At 46.9% G+C, this 23604-nt stretch overlaps 1 protein-coding gene across 2 annotated transcripts in view; it reads left to right on the top strand.

The window, feature by feature from the left end:
- MGST2 (microsomal glutathione S-transferase 2) overlaps positions 1–23604 on the top strand; it is a 133090-nt gene that overhangs the window by 93637 nt on the left and 15849 nt on the right. The window lies entirely within an intron of this gene.

The following is a 23604-nucleotide window of genomic DNA, read 5'->3' as shown; positions in this document are numbered from 1 at the left end:
CTTTTATTTCCCCTCACGGTGGCCATCCTCTATGGTGTCTCCCCCTGCTCCTTCTTCTGAAGCCAGAAGCCTTGGAGTCATCTTCAACTCCTCTCTCTCCTTCCTCCCTCCCACTCAGGACATTGCCAAGAAATCCCACTTTCAACTCTTCCTTCTCAAATGAATTCTCTTTTCTCACTTTCCCCCAGAAGCTCAATGTTACCCGATCCCTGGTTCTCTCTAGGCTTGACTACTGCAATAGCCTTCTGCTGAATCTACTGTCTTTCACTTTACAACCCCTAAAGCTAATCCAGAATAGGGCAGTAAGACTTATTATTGGCCTTAAACCCAGGGACCACATCTCTCCTGCCCTAAAAACTCTTCAATGGTCCCGATTGTGGCACAGATTAAATTCAAATCCCTCTGCATCATCCACAAAGCTGTCTGGATCCCGGGACCATGCTATCTTCAACTTTTTCTTACTAAATACTCTCCCTCTAGACCTCTGCGGTCCTCTGGCACCTACTCTCTGTGTGTAAAGCGTTTTGCTAAAAAGAGGGCCGTAGGCCAATCACTTTCTTCAGCTGGCTCCCTCTTATTCAACAGCCACCCACTCCCTCTTCATCTTGAGCAGTAGTTCCTCAAATTCCAGAAGCTCCTCAAGACTTTCCTCCTCACCTCCTGTAGGCTTTCACTTTCTACCCATTGTGGCCCAGGCCACATAGCACTTACCATATTATGCACTTCATCTGCTGCTCAGCCACAAGCACAGACATTCCAGCACTCCCCCTGCCCCCACCCTCCACTTCCCCTCTTCTCGCTGCACTTGCATGTTCTGAATACTCACAAGGCATAGTAGGTTTGTCTTTATTTATTTGTTTGCATTTTTAAAGCACTCACACAGCCCACGGGCATCGAGGCGCTGTTACAGGAATTGTTTGTTTTTTAGTTGCGTAATTGTTTTTTTTTGTCTTAGTTGCTTATTTATAACACGCTTAAACACCCAGAGGTTTCTAAGCGCGGACCTGGGGATCGAACCGGTGTTGCTTTGTGTCGTCTTGCTCCAAAGGCGTGCATGTTGCCGCTGAGCTATCCTCCCGGGACAATATCTTCCACTGTATTCATTGTATTAATTGTTTTTCAATCTCATGTTCCCTCCCCTTTGACTTGTGAGCACTTTGAAACAGCATTGACTTCCTTGTATAAGTGGCTAACAAATGCACAATAAATGCACAATAAATAAAATAAACCTGGGAGGAGACTTTAAGCAGGGTTTTAGTGTGGGAACCTTAGGATTCATCACAGATGGCTGAAGAGAAATGAGCTCATGATTGTCAGCCGGAGAGTATGGAATTAGGGCAACATAAAACGGGACAATGTGACAAAGTGTATTCAGGTAGTGGAAACATAAAAGGGTGAGGGGCTGATAAAAATAAGATTAAAATGGAAGGACATGGGACATGGTTTTAGAAATGTCCCTAAGATTACATGTAGAAAAGTAATTGCTTGCTTTGGTAACCTCCCCTATTTCCCCTTTGAACATGTATAGCATTAGTTGCAGCTGGGGTATATTAATAGGGAAGAAATATCCAAATAGAACTGATATATATTTACATTTCATTAAATATTGATCCTAGTCGAGGTGAATACATTTCTTGGGCTTCATAGTCATAAGGCAGTTACATTGACGTTAACAATAAAAAAAAAAATAACCTGTTCCCTAATATACATAAAGGAGTTCAAGAAAATCACTGAGGAGTTTTATGAAAATGACAAGTCATCATTTGGCCAGATCAGGTAACTTTATAGTTTAACCGCAGGATTCCATGCCACCTATCAAGCTTCCTTCCTCTTGTTTGATCGATGCACCTTTCGGCCACTTTGTAAATATAGTCCCAAGCCCTATGCTCTTCAGTGTCTTGCTAATTTCCTATTACTTAAGCACTATCTCCCTATCTTGCCCTACCTTTAGGCAATAATGGGTGCCCTGATGGTGCCCTGATGGTCCACGTCAGGATATGCAGTCCCTGGAGTTCAGACTTCCTCCGCCCAACATCTCATGATCGCGCTTTCCTTTGTCCAGGTCGCATAATCCTATTTCACGTAGAGGACAGTGCAATTTTGTTTAGTTTTATTGTTTTTTTGTGTGAAGTCAGACACTACTTTTAGAGGGGCAGGAGTTCACTTTCTAAAGTGTAGAGGTGGGCATGCTTACCATGACAGCCCGTGTAATTCTGGAATTAAAAATAAAGACAATGGACTAACAATATTTAAAATGGTGCTTGATGGTGCTACCCCCATTCCGGCTGCTTCGCGTCAATCCTTTCTTTTACTCTTGATCCTCCATTCCATGGCCATCTATCACTGAGCACTATCGAGGCTTTCATTTCTCTTTCTAACATTGGTAATAATAGAAAAGGTTGCTGTCTCTCCACCAGAGTTGTTATTCTGTTTTGATGGACTCTGGAATTCCAGAGTGATTCCCGGTGGCAGAAGATATGCTTAGATCATGCGATTCCTGAAACGGTTAGCTGCCCTCTCCTGGTCTGTGGTCCCATTAAAGCCACACACAAGACCTCTTCAGCTTATCTGGCCGACCAACACAACATTCCTTTTGCCTCATTAAGACTAAAAAGAGGCCATGAGATACAGAGTTCTCAAAAACATTTATGGTGAGGGGCTTCAGTATCTACTGGAACACACCTAAAAGGTGATTGTTTTCCCATTTGCAAGACCCTCAGAGGCTGTGTTAACTTTATCCTTGGGGTTGCATGTGCCAGACGTATACTAGTTAATGCCAAAGGGACTCTAATCAAGGTATTTGCCACTGTCCAGAGGTTTTCTTTAGGGGTCAGTGGGTTGGTGGTGGCAAACTTCTTCTACACAAACTCAGAGGGGAAACATGTGCTTTTCTCTGGAAGCTTACCTTGGAGCAAAACAACTCTGACCCTTATCTACCCATGCAGAGCTTAGTTTTCCAATGCTATTAGGAGAGTCCCTCCAACCAGTTCCCCAATGTTAAAACAACTGAGGCTTTCCTTGGAGGAGAACATGTCTATCAGTCAACAGGTGACTACAGTACTCAAAGACTGTCTTTGCCTGTGCCTCACATTGTGGGCAATTATGCATTGCTATATAAGCCTGAGCAAATTTATTTGGTGAATCGGGTTTCAGCTCAGATTCTACTATATTCAAGATCTGCCAAACCGTTTTTGAAGAGATTCGAGCAATCAAGCCATATTTGTCTATTTATATAAGGAACCCACTTCTAAATCTCTTCTGTAAATGGGAATCTTTCATAGATGGATTTAGGTGATTTCTGTCGCTGTTTGAAAGCTGCAGTGTTTTATTTAGGCAGGTCTTTCATGCATTGGTTTTAGGTATCACAGACATGATTCTTTTTTAAAAAATCTTTAAAAGATTATTTCTATTTCATTGGGAAAAATTGGCCTAGGTAAGCGTTGGAAGGGCAACTTACTTGCATATTTGTGCTCGGGTGGCTTGATTGAACATGAGCTTACACATGACTTGGTTGAGCATAGTAAATGACACAAGCACTTGAATTTCCTTTAAAGTATATTAGCACACTATTATCGGAGCTGAACATTCTTTGAGGTGTGCGGATACAAAATTGTTAGGTTTTGCTGATCACTCAGGCAGTGGCATTAGTGGCAGGGTGATTAGGTGTCTAATTCAACATACCACCTACATGGTTTGAGGAGGAATTTGCACTGCAGTGGCGTACTTGAATGCCTAGTCATGCACGACTTGGTTGATCACAGTAGCTGACACACATGAGCACATGAATTTCTTGTTGAATCTTTTCAATACATTTTGAGGAAAGGGGAGGCGTGTTTGGGGAATGCTGGTTTATTGAACATGTGCTCATGCACGACATGCACATTTACATTTCTAATCCAATATATTAGTCAACTTTGAGGAAAGAAATGTTTTTGGGTTCACTGGTTTATTGAACGTACATGCACACAGGTCTTGGTTGAGCTCTGTAGCTGGCCCACATGAGTACTTTTATTAGTATAATTTAAGGGAATGGCACTGGCTCGTTGAGTGAAAACCAGGTCATGCAAAACCTGGTTGAGGGTAATAGCTGATGGACATGGTCATTTACATTGCTTGTCAACTTTATTAACACACTTTGAGGGAAGAGTAAACTTTGCTATTGCTAGGAAAACATTGTTTTCAGGGAATTGCATTGGAGGCCATGTGAAAGATCACACAGCATAACTACCCCACACTTTCTAAAATGTGATCTCACTCAAGTCTGTCAGTGCCTGATTTGTGTGCGACAATAATCCACAACAAATAAGATACCTTAAATTCTTTTTTAAATGTATTTATTGTCTGAATTAGTTAAAAAAAAACACGTTACACACAGATAAACAGTCAAAATACAGGATAAACATATCTAACACAAGTTAATTCCATATAAAGCTAAAAGCGATTTCAATAAATTCATCACAGTAATTAGCAGCCTATCATTTGGATTATTCAGTAAATTCCACCACAAGCCTCAATTACAAGAGCCAAATATGTCTGTATTCACTTTGCTTAGAGTGAGGTTATATTCATTATGTGTTCTTTTGATGTCTTGAATTTGTTTTATGCTTTTCATTTTGTCTTGTATATATTTGTAATGGTACATGTGTACCAATACAAATAAAAAAAAAAAAACACAGCAGCCAAATATGGGATGGGGAGAGGAAGGCATGGAAATGCTGCACTGTTTTCAGCACAAATGGCTGTGGCTGCATTTGATGATGAAGTAGGAATCATGAGTGCTAGCATAGTAGAGCAACATGTAGCAACTAGAAGTAGCACATCGGCCACAGCTACAAGTACGAAGATATCAAACACTTGCCTGTGCCTGACACATCACTACTAACAGGCCAAATCCCACCTTCCCGAAAATCTGAGTCTAGCACAAGGGAGAATGGGTCCAATACCCCCGTGTTTCAAACGACCAGGCTACACATCCATGTTTTGCGGATCTCTTTTGAGATGTCACCCACTGAATCTGTTTTGGAAGAGCATGTTCTGCATGAGGAAAGTTTGAGTTGCAGCACTCAGCAGTAGGTCAGGGGCAGCAGGGCCATGGTCAATTGCCCATGTTAGAGGCACAGAGAGTTTCTCAGCCTGGCACACACGCTGTACCCCCCCCCCCCCTTCAAACTTCTCTGTCCTACGAATCTGATGATGGCAATGGTGGTGGTTTTGAATCTGGTGAATATGGTTATGATGATGACGACCATCGGGACGTTGACTAGATCCTCCCATCTGATAACAAGAGAAGCAGTGAGCCAGAGGCACTGATAAAGGGGCAAGCACACTTTGGAACAGAACTTTCCAGCCCACCCTTTACATGTATTCAGAGTGCAGAAATTTCACAAACCACTCTCTTTTTGACACATAGGCCCTCATTACGACCCTGGCGGAAAGTGACTGACCGGACCGCCACAGCGTAAATAGCGTTTCCGCCATTGCAAGAAGGAGCAAAGTGCGGCCCATTCCGACCCATCGGGCACGAGCACCACGGCATGGCGGAAGTGCAAAGTCCGCGATGGCGGAAATGAACCCAAAACGGCCCACACCGCCGCCGTACGGCGCCCTAGGTGCTATACCGCCACCCATCACAGCGGACACCGCAGTGTGCGCCTACCGTAAAGTACGGTGACCGGAAATATACGGAAACGGAAGTTAAAACACGGGCCCGGAACGGGAAACAACCCGCCGTACACCTATAAAACCACTAAAACCACACAACCACTAAAATCACTACCCTGAGACACAACCCAACCCGTCATCCACCCTAGCGAAACCAAGAAAAATGGGAAAAGTAGCGAAGAAAGCGTGCGACCGCAAGCGGCAGGTCCACTTCTCCCGTGAGGAACTCACCGTGCTAACAGAGACCCTCCAGGAGAATGCTGCCGTCGTCTTCTCCACGCAAATGACCAGGATGGCACTCGCAAACAAGAAGGCCATATGGGCTCTGGTGGCACAGCGGGTAAGTGCGGTGGGGACCGCACCCCGCACCCCACAGCAATGCCGTAAGCGATGGGACGACCTGCGGATACGCGTCCGCAGCATACTCTCTGCCAACCGCAACATTGCCACAGCCACCGGGGGAGGGTCGGAATCACCCATCAAGCTGACCCCCTGGGAAGAAATCTGTGCCTCCACCATCGGAATGGAGAGCATAGAGGGAGTCGGAGGGATGGAGAAAGGAGTGCAGACATCCGAAGAATCAGGTAGGTGGGCCTAATGAAACAATGCCAAAACCACAAAGTCCATCCATGTGAAGCACCATGTGTCCCCATAGTGCAACAGAAACACATGTCCAGGAGAACGTCCACACACATCGTCCTGATAGCGCACGTTAAAACCCACAATAAATACATAAATAATTAAAAACCCCTAAAACACGCACTACACGTGCAGCAGGCACACCCTAACTGCAGGCTGCCAAACAACTGCACCCTCACTCCACACACAAATGGAAGCACCTCCAAGGCCCCGACCCAAATCACCCTCAGGTACCACGCCAATGCATGTGATACAATGCCATTCCAATTCCCACAGACCCACCAATAACCCTCGCCCTCCTTTACTCCACCACAGGGTCCGATCCAAACGACGAGCTGCAGGACACCCCTACCAGCACACCTGCAAAGAGGGCCAAGACCAACGGCCAAAGACCCTCCACCTCAGCTGCACGCATCAAGACACGGCAGCAGCACAAATCAGGTGGCAGCACACAGGAGGGAACATCAACAGGCACCCCAGCAGCCAGCATGCCCACAACACCACCACCACAGGTCCCCCCAACGGATGCCACAGAAGGCACTGCCTCCGGTGGCAGCAGCACCATAGGTGACACCCCATTGATGGCAGCATGCTCCGACACAGAAGACGGGGATGTCGAAGTCAGATCCATCCATGACCTGTCCCAATCCCCCTGTCTGTCCCGTCCCGTACTACATGAGGATACCACGCAGGGGCACCCACAAGACGACGACTGGCCATCCCCCACAAGCCCTGTGGCAGGGCAACATGAGGACAACAGCCCCTCTGTGACACCCCCGCAAATGGCCATGGCCCAGCAGAGGCAACAGTCCCTCGACCAGTTAATAGTGCAACAGCAGCAACTGGCCACGCTCCTCAAGGACCATGCCGATGAATGTGGGGGCACTAAGGCAGACATAGAAACATCAACTGAGACACTTAGGGCACAAATGGAGAGAGGTACAGAGACACTAAGGGCACAAATGGAGAGTAGCACCGAGAGCCTGAGAGTCCAAATGGAGAGAAGCACCGAGAGCCTGAGGGGGGAACTGCATGCGACGTCCAAAGACGTATGTGGTGAACTTGCCGCAGTGCGCCGTGTGCTCACTGAGCTCTCGCAAACCCTTAGGGACATGCATGGACGTGAGCAGGCAGAGACATCATCCGTTGCAAGTTCCGTCCAGGGCAGCCCCCAACGTAGATCTGGGAGGAACCTGCGCTCCACAGGCAGGGGTGCCCCTGATACCCGCAGAGGGGGCTTGCAATAGCGACTGCCCACTGACGATGAGCATCTTTGGACACTGGTGTTCGGGGGGGAGGTGGGAGGGTGGAGGGGGTGTGTTGGGCTCACTTGGGTGGCGGGTCGATAGGGTGTACAACATGATATCACATATGCCATAAAAAGTGCACGATCAACCAATGAGATGTGTGGACATTGATCTTTGTGTACGAGGCCATCATAGGCGTACAGTCCATATTGTGCATGTCCCAGACACACACAGTGCCACGAGTCCCGTGTCCATGTATCAGCCACCAGGCGTGAGTGCTAGAAGCATACATCAATGAGATGCTGACGAATGTCACGGACCTCCGGTGCCTCGCAGACTCCCTGAGGTGCTGCCACATCCCCACCCTCATCATGACCATCTTCAGGTGCTTGCAGTTCTGCGTCAGGGGGCATGGGCACATTTCTACGTACGCACATGTTGTGGAGCATGACACATGCCATCACCATCTTTGCAACCTTCTCATGGCGGTACAGGAGTGCCCCGCCAGACCTGCTGAGGCAGCGGAAACGAGTCTTCAGTAGGCCGAATGCCTGTTCTATGACTACACGGGTACGTGAGTGGGCATGGTTGTAGTCCTCCTCATGCTGGTTCTGTGGGTTCCGGACTGGTGTGAGGAGCCATCTCTTCAGTGGATATCCAGCATCACCTGTATGTGGACGATAAACGTATGATGTGGAATGCCATTGCTACGTACGCACACCCCCCCCCGCCCCCTTCCGGCCAGGTCATTGCCGAATCACATACCCCACATCATCATGCATGAAATGAGACTCACCGAGTAGCCAGGATCTGTTCCCTGCGTGTCGCTCCATGTAGCGTGGTATTGTAGAGTTCCTCAAGACCATAGAATCATGGGTTGATCCAGGGAATCGGGCACAACAATGTGTAATGATCCTGTTGGAGTCACACACCATTTGTACATTCAGAGAATGAAATTGTTTTCGGTTGCGGTACTGGGCCTCCATGGCATGTGGGACGACCAATTCCACATGGGTGCAGTCGATGGCACCAATGCAACCCGGTATGCCGGCAAGTGCATGGAATCCCACTTTTGTGTTGGTAATTTCCAGCTCCGAGCGTGGTAGGGAGATGTAGTCGTCTGCGTGCTTCAGGAGGGCATCGAGCACTTGCAATAGTGTCCGTGAGAACAGTGGCTGAGAAATGCCATGCAACTGTCCGACTGTGTGCTGGTAGGTGCCTGTGGCCAGGAAGTGGAGTACAGACACCACCTTCAGTAGGGGTGGGATGGCGGTTGGGCTATCTATCATGCTGACAAGGTCAGCCTGTGTCATGTCCACAATGGCGGTTATGGTGTCCCGGTCCAGACGGTAGAGGGTGTGGATCTGCTCATCAGTAAGGTTGAACGGATGTGCTCGGAGGCGTGGGATTGCGGGCTGCCTGCGTGGTGGTAGTGGCTGTGCTGGCGGCCCTTGCTGGCCCTGCCTTGGCCTCCTCCTCCTCCTGCGTCTCCTCCGTGCGGCCGGTTGTAGTTGGTGTTCGTCTTCTTCTTGGAGTTGGAGTACTTGCAGTGCTATCAGGTCCCACAGGGCCAACATCGCGAGTCCTGCCGGTAGCATTTCGGAGTGGGTGTGGTTGTGGGAGGAGACTGGGTGTGCAATTTATGTGTTTTCAGGCTGAATGGCCTCCACCTGTGGTGATTCATTCCACCTGTGCAAACTGCTCTCCCCTTTGGCCGAGCACGTCCCGCGCACAACGCTGCAATTCGTGGAATGGCATCTTGCTATTGCAATCTTGTATTTGTACCCGATGGCCGTGTAACATTGGTTGATATGTTCATTCTGCTGTGGTCCCATTGTTTCACATACTATCTGTGCAGTCGCGAACAGAGTTGTGAAGGGTCAGTGGAACGTAGTACTCGAGTAACGGTGGGCCCTCATTCATCACTGTACCGAGTTGCAACGACGGGCGGGGCGTCCCATTCGTGGGTGAAGGCAGTTGCCATTTTCACACACAGCCGCACTCGATGGATTAATTAGTGTTTTCAAACGGCCACAGATGCCTCTTCGACGTGATGTTGCAAATGAGGAATTCGAAGGGCGGCGCTTTCGGTTTTCAGCTAGCGGCGAGGAGATGCCCACAGGTCTGACTGCAAATATAACGTTCTATTGTTCAATGTCCTTGGGACAGGGGCCATGGCGAGAATGCTATGATTGATATGAATAGTATGGGATGCGCAATTGCGTAGTGGACGATAAGGCAGGACGTTCCCAAATACATGTTACTTCACTAGACTGGAATTACGTGCTGGGGCACTGTGGATTTTGCAGGCTGCATAACGCACAGACTCAATGGATATTTCTAATGTTATGTGAGTAAATATTCAGGCGTTTTCATTACGGGATGAGGGAATGATGAATGGATGCATGGGCAGGTGATTTGATACAGAGTTTGCCATGTACAGGGCTTCTTGGGATCTGTCCGCCCCCCCTGCGCTATGTGATGCAGGGCTGCCATAGTGGGACCATCGTCTATCTGGCCTTGTTGAGCCCTCCCTGTCTCGACGCGCCTTCAGACACTTGTGTCCATGCACGTTACCAATCCCATCTGAAGGATTCTGTTTTCACAGACGCATGCACAGGTACACTCGTTTGTGATGGTGTTTTCACCTCGATATAGATAGTTATGATTCGCAAGTGGTTTTGGGGTGGTGATGATCCTTTGGAGTGGGCTTGCATGCATATGGCTGTGGATCTAGTGTGATCATTGAAGTGAGTTGTTCGAATGTAGTTCTGATGGCCATTCTATTCTGTTTCTTTTCTTTTGGTTGACAGGTATCTCCTCCCCTTTTGCCACTGCCATCTGTATGCCACTCCTGCAGATGGGTTTTACTCCCGACACCTGCTGCTTCGTGTTAATCAGTGGAGCAGCATTACGATCTTATGGGACGATCGCCAATGGGCCACATGCCCTTACGCAGTACTGGTGGCTCGGAGCAACATTTCGGCCTTTCAGCTGGACTAGTGCCTCCCCATTGGGACGGCCCTGCGGTTCTGTGCGCTTCCATGTTGCCTTTTCGTACGTGAATGTGGCCCTGTGTACCATGAAGGAACAGGGCGTCACACAAGTAGTGGCTGGTCATTTCTTGTGGATGCAGCCCACAATGGTGAAATGTGTTTTGGAGTTCATGGCCTGATGGCTGTATGGGCTTGGTGATATTGATGTGCATTAAAATTCTATTCTGATATGGGCCGTGTAGCGTTCTTCTTTGCAAGTGATGTGGCATATTCCTATTTGGGGAGCGATGTATTGTGAGGGGATCTGCATTGGGTTCCAGCTTCGGAGTTTTGTTGCGTGGTCCTGTACTGGGCGCGTTTGCCTACGAAGCCCGTGAGGTCAGGGATGGGGGCTGCCAATATGACAGTTTGAATGTTGTCATGCTCAGGGGCGGGGGATTGGGTTTTGTGTGACAGATGCCGGTCAGCCAGGTGGACTGGTGGAATGTTGTGATTTTCTGAATATTGCTGGTCACAGGTGCCTGTGTTTGCGTGCGCTTCTTGGTGGGGGACTGTGGTCATGTCCATTGGGATGGCTTCTGTATTCGTGCCATCTGTGCCCTGCAGCTCCCATTGGCCCCTCTTGAGGTTCATTTGTTCGTTGGCATGCATGGGTGACTTGTGCATTTCACTGGTTGCATTGTGGCTTCGTTGCACCTACGGGGAGTTGTACTTTGTGGGCAGGGAGCGGTGTACGGGCAGTCAGTGGGGCCGTTTACGGTTGATTCGCGATGCCGTACTTCTCACCATGGCGGAATGGTGCATTCCGCCATGCTTGATGGCGTTAGGTACATGTCCGCTGGGGTCGGAATTGGCGTACCGTTGCGCCATGGTGGTGTTTACGGTTTGGCATGGCGCGCGCGCGCGTGCTTGGTGCAGTTAGCGTTGGCGTTCACTACGGTGTCGCTAATGGCATCGTACTTTGCGGTGACGGGTCATAGTCGCACCGAGCGCTATTCGATGGCGGTATTGCATTTCCGCCATCGTTTTCCGAATTCCGCCAGGGTCGTAATGAGGGCCATAGTCAGAGACAATGTTGTGACGGTCAACTATATAGTCGTCAAGCAATGGCAAGATCAACCAGGCCAACAGAACAATCAGCGACAAATGTTTGCCTTGTGGATCACCATGTTTTCTCTACTCCTGCCTCTACCAAAAGCACCTGTAGTTGCTGCTGTGGGCCCACAGTGTATATATTCCATGTGGAATTGTTTTGTACAGGAACAAGATGTGGATATTACCACCAGCACATTGCGCCAAAAACCGGTGTCAATGGGAAAACTGCCCCATCTGCGTACCTCATCGCAGCTTGGACAGATGAAGCAACTTCATGCACAGGACTGGGACCACATACACAGCAGAAGGCCCCCAGGAATCAGCACAGCTGCATGCTGCGTGATTGGGTCGGGGTCAAGACCATGTCAAAGGGGGTATGGGGATGACCCTACTCAGCCTGCAGCAGGGGGCTTAAAACAAGCCATGCCCTAGGCATGGGAAGTGAGAGAAGGGGTGTCATCAGTCCACAAAAAATCCCCTCTGGTGCCAATTTTGACAACACTGATGCCACTCATAAAATCACAGCCCCCTGATACAGTTGCTCGCCATAGTTCCCTTTTTGCTTTTTCAAAACCGCAACTCCCACAGTCCCCTTGCAGACAGCTAGGAAAACCCAGACCCGATCCAAACAACCAGAATACCAGAAATATGGCAATTCCAGCAGACTGTCAACTGGTAACACCATCCAACACACCAAAGAAGCAGAATATTCACCCTCCGAGCAAAAAAATTAGCTTTCTGCCCACAGCACGAAAAGGAAACACCAGACTTCCTGTAAACCCGTGCTGGGAAAGGGGGATGGACTTAGTGGGGTTTTTGAAGCCTCCCGGCTTGGTATCCCCCCCCCTTCCTGGGGAAAAGGCAGGCACTGATTTCTGCAGGAGATTAGCTGAGCGCTGTAACCAATGAGGAGGTGAGACAGTCACTGCATACACAGCCCTACACTATAAAAGCAGACAACAGACGAGGCAGAGTGTGGGGTGTATGGGTGAGGGCACAAGTGGAACTGGAGGGGGACCAAGAGACCAGGTGGAGGAAGGATGGCGGTGGGGGGTGTTGGAGAGGTGGAATTTCAAAAGGTGTGTATTTGAGAGAGAGTGATATCAGTGGTGTATAGTGTATGGTAATGCAGGAAGTGGGGAGGGGGAGTTTAGGAGGTGAGAGGGAGAAAGAACATTGAAAATAGTGTGGACGATAGTGGTAGAGTAGTGACTGGTAGTATCTGGTGTGAGAGGGTGTAGGTGTTAGGAGAGAGTGAGGCGAGTAGGGTGTAGCAGTTGGGTGCAATGACTAGGGTGTATTAGAGAAGTGGGGAGGGGGTGAGAGTAGTGAGTGCTATATTGAAGAGGTGAGCAGGGCACCATATCCATGAGTTTCATGGATAGGGGAAGATCAGTAGTGGTGGGAAGAGCACAAGCAGTGGCGAGAAAGAAGTAGTAGTAGAGAGTACATAGACGTCAAAAGACAATATAAGCAGTATAGAGTGTAGCAGTAGAGGGACAGTCGAAGTATAAGACTGTGGTTGTAGCAGAGAACGGTGCTAACCAGAGTGATAGTAGCAGTAATACAGTAAGTCGTTTTAATAGCGGTAGAGTAGGAAGAGTTGCAGGAGTGTAGAGACAGAGGAGAGAGTGCTAGGGAGAAAAGGTACTGATATCTAAGAGTTGTGTGGAGTATAAAAGGTGGGCGGAGTTGGTAGAATGGAGAAGAGTAGAGGAAGGAGGAGAATAGTGAAGAGAAAAGTGGAAAAGAGAAAAGATAGGATCAGGAGGCACACATACACCACCCTCTAGAACTATAATCTTGGTTTTGTAGAGTTAGATTGGAAGTCCCTGACTGAGATAGATAGCCTGCATCTCGGAGACTCACACTTAGAGAGGTAGCGAAGAGGCAGTAGGGGTTACCGTGATATACGAACTGACTGGAGAATCTGAGGAGAGAGAGAGAGAGAAAGCGAGAGAGGGACAACCCTAACGCCATTCCTATATGGTAACTTTTTATCTGCAACCATTGCATGTCTGTACTGCATTTATACAGATTTTTGTAAACATCAAACCATACCTCTATTGTGTGCTTTAATATAACCCTTGAAATAAGAGTGAAACCATGTGCATCATTCAGGCCATCTGTCCCATGTGGCATCAACATGGTAGTAACCAGGCCACGGGACAGAGGCCGCCCACTGCCAAGAATATGCTAAAGGTGGCATGCATCAAGACTGCCAAGTTGCCAACCAGAGCCATGCCCGGAGCTGCAGACTATGACTTGTATGGGGACAAGGAGGTGGTGGTCCCACTAAGGAGGAAGGTATTGGTCCAGACCGATCTCTGGCTAGACGTCCTTGAAGGTACCTTTGGGAGAATTACCTCAGAATCTGGCCCAGCACACAGGCCTTCCTTGGACGTGGGGACCGGAATTATAGCGAGAGGTTACAGCAGACAAGTCAAGGTCATCCTATTCAACCTGGGGAACACCTACCACACCCGAGAAAGCCAAGTCAACACCCAGCTGGGACAGCATTCCAAAAGGTGGAAGAAGCTAAATATCTGGGAGCACCAACAAGAGCCCAACCTAGAATGGGGAAGGTCCAGACAAGAAGAGTCCAAAATGCCCAAGATGACGAAACAGAACAATGGAGTCCGCAGGAGGTCAAGGGAGAGATGCCCCAAGGAAACCCATTCTAAACAGTACAGAAGCAGCCACCCAAACACTGGAGAATCAGCCTCTCCCTTAGAGAAGCAGATGCCAGTTCCAAGAGGATGATCAACAAGGGATGGAGAACAATCCTGAAAGGGCCTACTCTGAAGCTGTCATTGAGTCGGTCTCCCCAAAATGGGCAGACTGCAGTGTTGATGCTGAAGGTGTGAGTCTAGCCAAGTCTTGTTTTCCCCTTTACGAAGACCAAACTTCCCCAAGACACTGCCAACATGGAGACGGAAGCAGGGATGATGGTAAGAAGAAACCCAGACCTATGCCACAGTGATATCCAGGACCAGATCTAAGGATGAGGCTCACTGACTCTGAGGACAGCTCAGTATCAGAATCAGAAGAAGACTGGGTTGATCAGGCCAGTTCAGGTGCTGCGAGATGGCAGAGAACCCCACAGAGACCCATAACAGTTTGGGATTGGCAAATACTTCATTGGCGAAGATTGTCATGAATCCCAAAGCAGAGGGGGAAGGGACAATGGCCAAGCCAAGAAGAGTCCAACCCCCACCAGCATCACTAGGCGGTATCAGGTAATATTATCCCCATATATATGGTCGCTGTAAATAATATCGCCGGGAAAAGGTTGTGGCGATATTATTTGGGTGACCATATATATGGGGACAGGGGCAACAAAAAAAATTAAATTTGGGTGTTGCAGGGGTGTCCCCCGCATGTTCCATGCAGTAATGTCGCCACAAAAAACGGCAATTCTTCGGCAATATTTTTGTATGTCGAGATTTTTGTGGCGACATTATTACATGGAACCCACTAGGCACCATAAGGGTGGGGTGGTCGGGACCCAATGAGAAGACCTTGCCTGGGCATCTGGCCCAATACAAGCAGAACAAATCGCTACTCTCCTTCATCAGCCAGACCAGAGAAAGGAAGCCGGGGAATCTTACCAATTTATGGGATGTGTCGGGGAAGAAGCAGACCAGAGCTACTTGTTTCCCATGGTGATCCAAAGAATCTCTACCAATGCCTTGGTGGACCCAGGGAGCAGGAATTCAGCCATCGACCCTGAGTTGATATCCCCAGAAGATCTCGCCCAGTTAACAGCACCCTCTAGAACTTACATCTTGGTTGTGTAGAGTTAGGTAGGAATTACCTGAGGGAGATAGCTAGCCAGCATCTCAGGAACACCTGCTTAGAGAAAGGTAGGGAAGAGACAGTAGGGGTTACCGTGCTATAGGAACTAACTAGAGCTAAAGACACCTGGGCTAAGGCATGAATCCCATAGGAGGTGTGATAGAGGGACTGACCCTAGCGCCACTTGCCAGATCCCTGTTTGTCGTCAGTAACCCTTTTGTTCTGCATTGATTGTCTGTATCCTCTGCAATTTTAGAAATTTTTGCAAACAATCACACAATATCTCTATTTTGTGCTTTAATAAAACCCTTGATATAAGAGAAAGACTCTGTGTCTCATTCAGGCCATTTGTAACAGCTGGCAGTGCCCCATACCCTATCCTCCTTCCCCTACCCCCAAAAGAGGAAGGTATCTTAGGTCTTCAGCTAAGTACTCCTAGGAACAAGTGATGGTATAGTAGTGGTACGGGAACAATGGGTATGCACTAGCCCAGTCTCTGTGAGTCATTTGAGCATAGCCAGAAATATCATCACAACCATCCATGGATATAGCTGCTGAATACCAAACTGGTGATAATGCTGACAGTAGACCTTGTGCATGCACCTTTGTTGAGCACAAAGGTTTTAGGAAGGTGATGGCAAGTGTTGACGCCTGTGGCAAATTCGCAGCTAAAATGACTTTGCGCACAAGGCACCATCGGTTTTGTATGATGCAGTAGTACTTGCGGTGAGAAAGACTTGTTGGTCAGAAGGTAAGAAAGCCAACTTCGCAATGGACATGTGGAATAGAGGCCAAAACACTGACTATGCGGCAGAAAATCCACTTGGAGTACCCTTCCCCCCTAGTAGAAAAACTGGCGTGCTAGAGGGTTCATTGCAGCAACATTCTGTCCACCAAAAAGCCACTCTGTGCATGCAGACTTCAACAGCATGAGCGACACTGTCATGAACATATGGGTGAAGGGAAGCAGAAGGTGGCAGTGTGTCAAGTCCCCAGCAACTATCCTTTGACTGTGTGGCAGTGGACAATGGCTCCAATGTCATTTCTGCCCGAAGTCTGGGAAACACAATGCATTCCACATGCTCTTCACATGTTTTCTACGTTGGGGTGACAATTCTTTTGTACGTTTTGCCCTTTTCACATTTTATTTAAGAGGGAAAGGGGCGGGGGGGGGCAAAACCAACATAAACAGCTTCTTCCCTGAACAGAATTAAGCATATTGGCACTTCTTACAGCCACTGCCACCACAACACTGTCAGTATTTTCAAATGTGCACAGGGGGATACTTCATAAAATGCAGAAGCCGACTCGCTAATCTCCTCTCCTCCACAATTCTCCTCAGGTAACAATCTACCCACACAGTAGGCATCAGATCCCAAGCTACCCGGTATGTTTTCTGTGTCCCTGCTTTCTGGGACAGGCCTCTGAAGCCCACACACAATAGAATGCTGCCTGGAATTGGTCTGGGTCTTTTGTGTGTGGGTACCACAACATCACTGCAGAAGCAGCTGTGGAGAATCCAATGGGATGCCCCCAGGAACCTGGTCTGGGACCCTTCTCATGTGACCAGGGAAAGGCAGGCGCTCTCTGATACCGACCCTGGGGATGGTGTACTGTGGGAGGATCACATAAGGGTGGGCGGATCTGTAGGGTGTTTTGTGTAGATTTGGGGTCAGGTGGTATTTTCTTACCACCAAAAGAAGAGTGGTAATTTGGTGGTAACTTATCCTTGCATTTAGATTGGGTTTGGCCTTACCTCCTTCCAGTGACCATGTCTTGTTACACTATATTGGATAATTTAGTAATATACACTACTGGCGGTATATTCTGGCGGTAAATTACTTAGTAGTGAGCATCATCTTCCTCCCCTATTCATAGCCCCATCATACACAAAACCTTCCTTATTCTTATAATATTCTTGTGATCTATAGAGAGCTTTGGACCTACATTCAGAGACACCACACTTTCACATAGAGCGTCACCTATAACCTGTGGTGTTATCACTGATTTATCTACACCAGTGAACTATGTGTCCATAGGCTTCATTACTGGTTCATGGACCCCCAGTAACCTATATATTGTATTATATTTCACCCAGACAGCATGCACTGGGGAACACACGCATACAACTATTTATTACTGCTAAGTCTTATTTTAGGACAGCTTATTCTGTCTGTTATTTCATCTACATGGGAAAAATGACAAATGTACCACCTAAAAAAAAAAAAAAAATCTTCCCTGTGTCATAAATTCTATTCCAAATGCACCTAGAAGAGAAAAACAAAAACTCTCTACACTTTCTGCTTTTATATTGTGTGTATTAAAAACAATTGCAATTCAAAATAACATTTTACCAATTACATTTCATTGTTCTCTGTAATAAAAAACAAGAAAGGAAACAATACAGAAACAGAGCAACATTCACTTTGCAACATTATCATATGACAAATTAAATGCAGGGGATTTCTTTTGGCTACTCTCTCTACATGACCTTTTAGATTGCTACTGTTCATTCACACGAAAGTACACAGTGACCCCCTCACTTAACTTTGGCTTCTTACCAAAGATCTGTGCTTTTCTCCCCCAGACGATCTCCTTCAGAAGAGTGGGCCCAGTCGACAAGGGTTGCCTCCGTAATCTCAATGTCTGATATGCATGGCAAAAATTCCAAGCCAGTGCCAAGACACCAAGATCATCCATCTCTAGAGCCCAGCAAAAGCGAACTGCCTCTCCTTTTGTCAGACTTTCCCCAGCAAAACACTTCACCGTCCCATTCTGCCTACGTGGCACAACTGCAGATACACTTCCTTACAATCATGTTAGCAGAACATGTATTCTGTTAACATCCTCATGTCCCAAACAATGGTAGCTTCAGATTATAATAACTGTATCTTTTTCGATTTCCTGCTGCCTTCCTGCTTTCTGCATTCAACACAGCAAGAGAAAAGAAGAGAGAAAAATCCAGTGCACGTTTAAAAACAAATTTCAAATTATGTATTTTCACCTCACTTTATACATGGGACTACATTATAATGTTAATGAGTTAGCATTAGTGATTAGTACTTGTTAATTAAATCAGTCAGTTATATAAATAATATTCAATAATGTAGTCCTCTATGCATGAGGTGATCCAGAGAAAGAGAAAAAAAAAATGATGCACTTTTACTCTCTGTAGTTTTATATTGGGCTTTGGCTGCATTATGAATTCCATACCTTGCATGCCTCCAGCCACATATTCACCTGTTATACTGGCAATATAGAACTGGCTATATGTGTATGCCACAGTATTGCTGGTAACAAGATGCCATGACATTCTGTGAGTTGCTATAAACTTCAAGGTGCTATATATTATACTACAGATCAGACCAGGAAGACTGGGAGGAACACCTTTTTAACTTTCCCCATTAACCCTGCTCTTCTGATGGCCTATTGCCAACCTAAAGTAGTAAGAAAACTGAATTTTAAGAAAGAACTACATGTCCCAGAATCCCTCAGGGACTGTGACAAAGAGGAGGGCAGAGGTGAAGGGCAGGCAGGCCTAACAGCCGTTGGCAGGGTCAGACAATTAACTCAAAGGGCCTGCACCTGAAGCCAATTGCCTCACCCCCCTCCCCTGCACTTGCGCAATCTCAATGTCATCTTGCCTAGTAAGATCATTGTCTCTGTCTTCCCTCTGTTCTCCCTCCCTTGCCTCGTCGCACTTTGAAACACTTGGGTATAGGCGTGTTATAAATGCCATATCATATCATAAAAGGCTGCAGCAGGAAGAGGCAGTAGAAAGAAGCTGGAGCAAAAGCTGGAAGGTCGGCAGCAGAAGAGGCAGCAATGCACGAGGCTGGCAGTTCTCTAGGAAGTGTGGCCACAGAAGGGATGCTGGAGCAAGAGAAGAGCAGATTCCACTTGCAGGCTCTGAGTTGGTCCTGTGCTCAAAACCCTGTTTGGCTGTGGCAGCATTGAAAGAGACTGGGAGAAACGAGTAGTCTTTCCAGGTGTGCCTAATTAATATGAATGCATTGTTGAAGTTGTCTATCCACCCGAGGCCCCTGTGCAGAAGCAAGCTGAGGGAAGCTGGAGAAAGGAAGTCTCACCATTGTGGAGGCCGGATATGAGACACCCGTGCTGAAGAGGGGAGTGGGTTCCAAGAGCGCCTGTGGCAGTAACAGCAGAAGAAAGAAAGTTGGGAAGTGGAAGCAGCCCATAACTGCTGTGACTTTGGAGCCGGTGAATGAAGCTCTGTACTCCAAAGCACTCACAACTCCTTGCCGGTAACTTTAACCAGCTGAATTAGGCTTGCGTGTAAGTAGAAGCGAGTAAAGTTGTTTGTGGTCGTGGGAAGTCAATTATCAAAGGGACTTATATTACCACTTATTCACACAAGTTGAAATGCTCAGGTAGAAAGAAAACCTTTCTTTTTACCTTTGTTACATTTGAACTATTACTGGTGTGGTCACGTGTCTCCTACTAAGAGGGAGAATGTTGCTGTTAAGCTTTTCAAGAAGTAGAAGCTGACTTTCCCAAAGTGTTACAAGACTGCTCAACATCAAAGAGAGGTCACATGTATGAAACTGTTTCTCGTTCCACATTAAAGCAGAACACTGCACAAACACAAGGGAACACACGTCTTTAAGTAGAAGTTTAACATCAAAGAGAGATTGCATGTACCTTTGTTTGTAAAGTGAAACCTGACTCTCGTAACATTCAGAACAATTATCAAGTAGTTGTAGAAGTTGCTGAAGTTACGAAAAGAACATGCAATATGCAAGCCAGTAGACAGATCCTTTCTAAACTGAAACCAGCCCAATTAAGACCTGAACACTGATGCTTTGAAGTTGTTGAAGATGTAAACCCAGAGTCCGCTGATACAAAGGTGACAAGGTTATCCAAGGCTGGAAGAGTGGCTCTATAGCTTTAGGGTAACTACTGGAAGCCATAAGGTGGGCTTAAAGCTGGGGAAGGGAGCTAGGTGCTTGATAAAATAAATAACTAAAACAATAATCTGTGGAGCTGAGACTGGTGAAGCTGAGAGAGAGAAGCAGTCTAGATTCCAAAAGAGATTTTGTGGTAGCTGTAAGAAAGACAGAAGAGGCAAAGAGGCTGCCCTTTCTTATGATACAGAGTAGAGTGCCTTGTCCACCTGTAGAGGTCGAAGATTCTTGTCTAAAATGCCTAATACATTTTTCAAAGTAACAAGTTGCAGCATAAGCAGTAGAACTGTGGTTCTCTATAATTTTGCCAAAACATTTCTATTTGAACGTAGTTGAAGTAGTAGTAGACTGCGAGGCAAAGGAGCCTGCTTTCACAGTATCATTGGCAGAAGGGAGTTTCCAAGGAGAAAGCAACCCCCTTAAAAGAAGCATCCTGACAGTTATATTATACAGGGTGCAGAAAAAGAAGTATTGTTAAAGCAGATGTGGTATTTTTGTGTCAGCTTTATCAATTCTATCCTGGAAGTAGGTTATCCAGGATTACCATTGGTGCTGTTTTCTTTGTTGAACATTGGGAAGGGAACTTTTCAACAAATGAATAAGGAACCAGTAGATTTTTGTTTGATTGAACTTTTGTTTCTTTGGAACTTTTCAAGAACTAATTTAAGACTACATTCTTGGAAGAAATTTACTTCGGACATTCCTTAGGGGCGAGATCTACCCAGGACAAGTAGAGGTCATCCAAGACACTGGTTATTTGGTAATCTTTAATTCCTGTTGTTTATGCTTTGTTCTGTTGTTAGTGTGAGGACCAGTTTTGTGTATGCTAGGAGGTTTTCCATTAGATCCTAGACTAGGTAGGGAAATTCCCTTGTAGAGTAGGCTTAGTTAGGTTTTCTTTGCAATTTTTGTGTACAATACACCTCCATGGTCATTTGCAGAGGGTCCTGGGCCTGCCTTACACCCTTTTTGGTATTTGTGCCTCCGCCTCCTACTTCTGACCCCAGTGCTACTGGCTTTTTCTGCTCTCTTTTTCAACACCTTTTCAACGATATGCTACTCCTCCACTGCTGCAGCATGCTGCTGCTTCTTTTCCTCCTCCACTTGCAAGCTCCACATGCAAGCTCCACTTTTTCCCTTTTCTGCTACTCCTGCCAGTCTGAATCATCACCATCATTCCCACAATTACTAGTCCCAGCCCTATTATTACCAACCCCAGTATTGGCAGCATCTGTTGGAGAAAGCGTATTGTCTATTTCCCTTAGTATACCAAACATATGCCATACAACTGTGCGTTCCCTACCCCTCTACACATTTGAGGTGGGGTGTGGCATGCTGGAGTAAGGAGTCGGACAAAGAGGTGGCATTTCCAATGTGATCTTTATTTAAATACTAATAAAAAAGGCCTATCTGTCCCTATCCCTAAAGGGTTTTCCCTGCCTAACTACAGAATAACTGGGGTGCTCCTCGTTAGGTTGGTTGTCAAACTCAGAGTGTCTGCCCTCTGTCCAAACTAGCCTACTCTAGCCCTACCACTAAAAAAGACATTAACACAATTAGTTCCAGGAGAATTACTCCCTTCTCCTGGTTCCATGGGATCAGCCCCTTGGGCGTATTTCTATTACTCTTTGGTAACAGTTTAACATCTGCACTTGTAGAGAATAACAAGAGAATGACTACCTTTTCCTGGTTCAACAGTTCAGCAACTGCAGCTTTCTCCTCGTGAATTTGGTCAGTTTCTCGGCTGCTGTTTGGTAACCTTGGTAACCTTTTGCCTAAGTTTCTGATTCAACAATTATGTAGAAAACCACGAGAATGGCTCCCTTCTTCCTTCTCCTGGTTCCGTTGGTTCAGCCACTGGCTATCTTTGGATAACTTCCTGCAACAGTTTTTATGAACCTTAGCAATTCTTCTCAGGCTTCTCTCTGGGCTTACTTAAAGGTCATCCACTCCTTTGGTTTCCAATACAGTTATTCCTGGCCTTTCATTACCACCTTCTTGTTGGTAAGAACAAGGGGAACTGTTCCCATAGTGTCATTGGTCCCTTCTAACACTCTGACAAAGGAAACTGTTGTTGTGGTAGTCTCTAGCCTTAGTGTCCCTTTTGACGATAGAGTGTGGAGGGAGATTACTCCCAATACGTTCTTCTCTTTTAGTCTCTTGGACACAACTGAAACAAGGAAAATTACTTGTGATGTAATCTCCACACTTGGTACTTTCATCACAAGTCTGGAGATGAGGGGGTTTACTCCTGAGGCGTTTTCCCATTCAATACTCTTGACTTAACTACTGAGACAAGGGAGATTACTCGGGATGCCTTCTTTACATTTGGTACTTTGGGCACAATGACTGAGATGAGGGAGATCCCTTCTGATGAATTTGGTACTTCTGGGACAAAGGCTGACACAAGGGAAATTACTCCCAATGCCTTTTTTACATGTGTCACCCCTCCCCAGACCCCTACCAGGTCTCCTGTGACTCCTGTTACCTCTTCTCTGGTGGGGGCATGCCACCGGTTCTTCCTGGGTGTTGGGTGGATGCGTTCCCGCTGAATGCTCTCCTTCATTCCCTTTCTGCTCCTGTGTATTGGCTCTGCCCGGTATCCACCGACACATGTGTTGGCTCTGCCCAGTCTCCAGCCAGGCGTGTCGGTGCAGTATATGAACAGCTCGGTCCACCTTCGTAAGGTCACGTCTTCGTCAGTCGGTTCCCAGCTTCCAGTCAGGTCTGCTCTGCATCAGCCTGCAAAGGACTCGTGCAACCTGTTGTCGGCGTCCTACCGACTGGAGGTTTGCTTGCCTGACGTAGCTCCTTGCTTCCAGATTCGAACTTCCCATGCCTGCTTTGCCTCTCATTGAGTCCTTTCTTCATTTTTATGCCATACAGCTGGGTCCTCCCCAGCGGAGTGCCTTAGTCCTTTGTTTGCATCCATTGTGCTTTTTTCACGCCTCCTCATGGCCACCTCTTCCCAGTGCCTTCTGTACTTGGCAAAGAAGTAGTTTGTATAACTCCATCAATGTTGTTCTTCACAGTACTCTCGGAAGATGACTTGAGATCAGACTGTATTTTTATTTTAGACTTCCCTGTCTTGGTGGTACCAATTCTTACAGGAAGAAAGGAAGGAGTATTGCAATAACATACAATAGTAATTTCAGCTTGTTCGTCAGCAGACTTTATTGGTTTCATGGTTTCAAGGGCAAGAGGGTTAGGGAGTTCTATCATGTAACGGGAGTCCTTATCCAC

This window comes from Ambystoma mexicanum, chromosome 6q (genome assembly GCF_040938575.1).
Source record: "Ambystoma mexicanum isolate Mex_15411 chromosome 6q, UKY_AmexF1_1, whole genome shotgun sequence".
NCBI lineage: Eukaryota > Metazoa > Chordata > Amphibia > Caudata > Ambystomatidae > Ambystoma > Ambystoma mexicanum.
The sequence above is the reverse complement of the archived record's forward strand: the minus strand, read 5'-3'. Positions and strand labels throughout refer to the sequence as shown.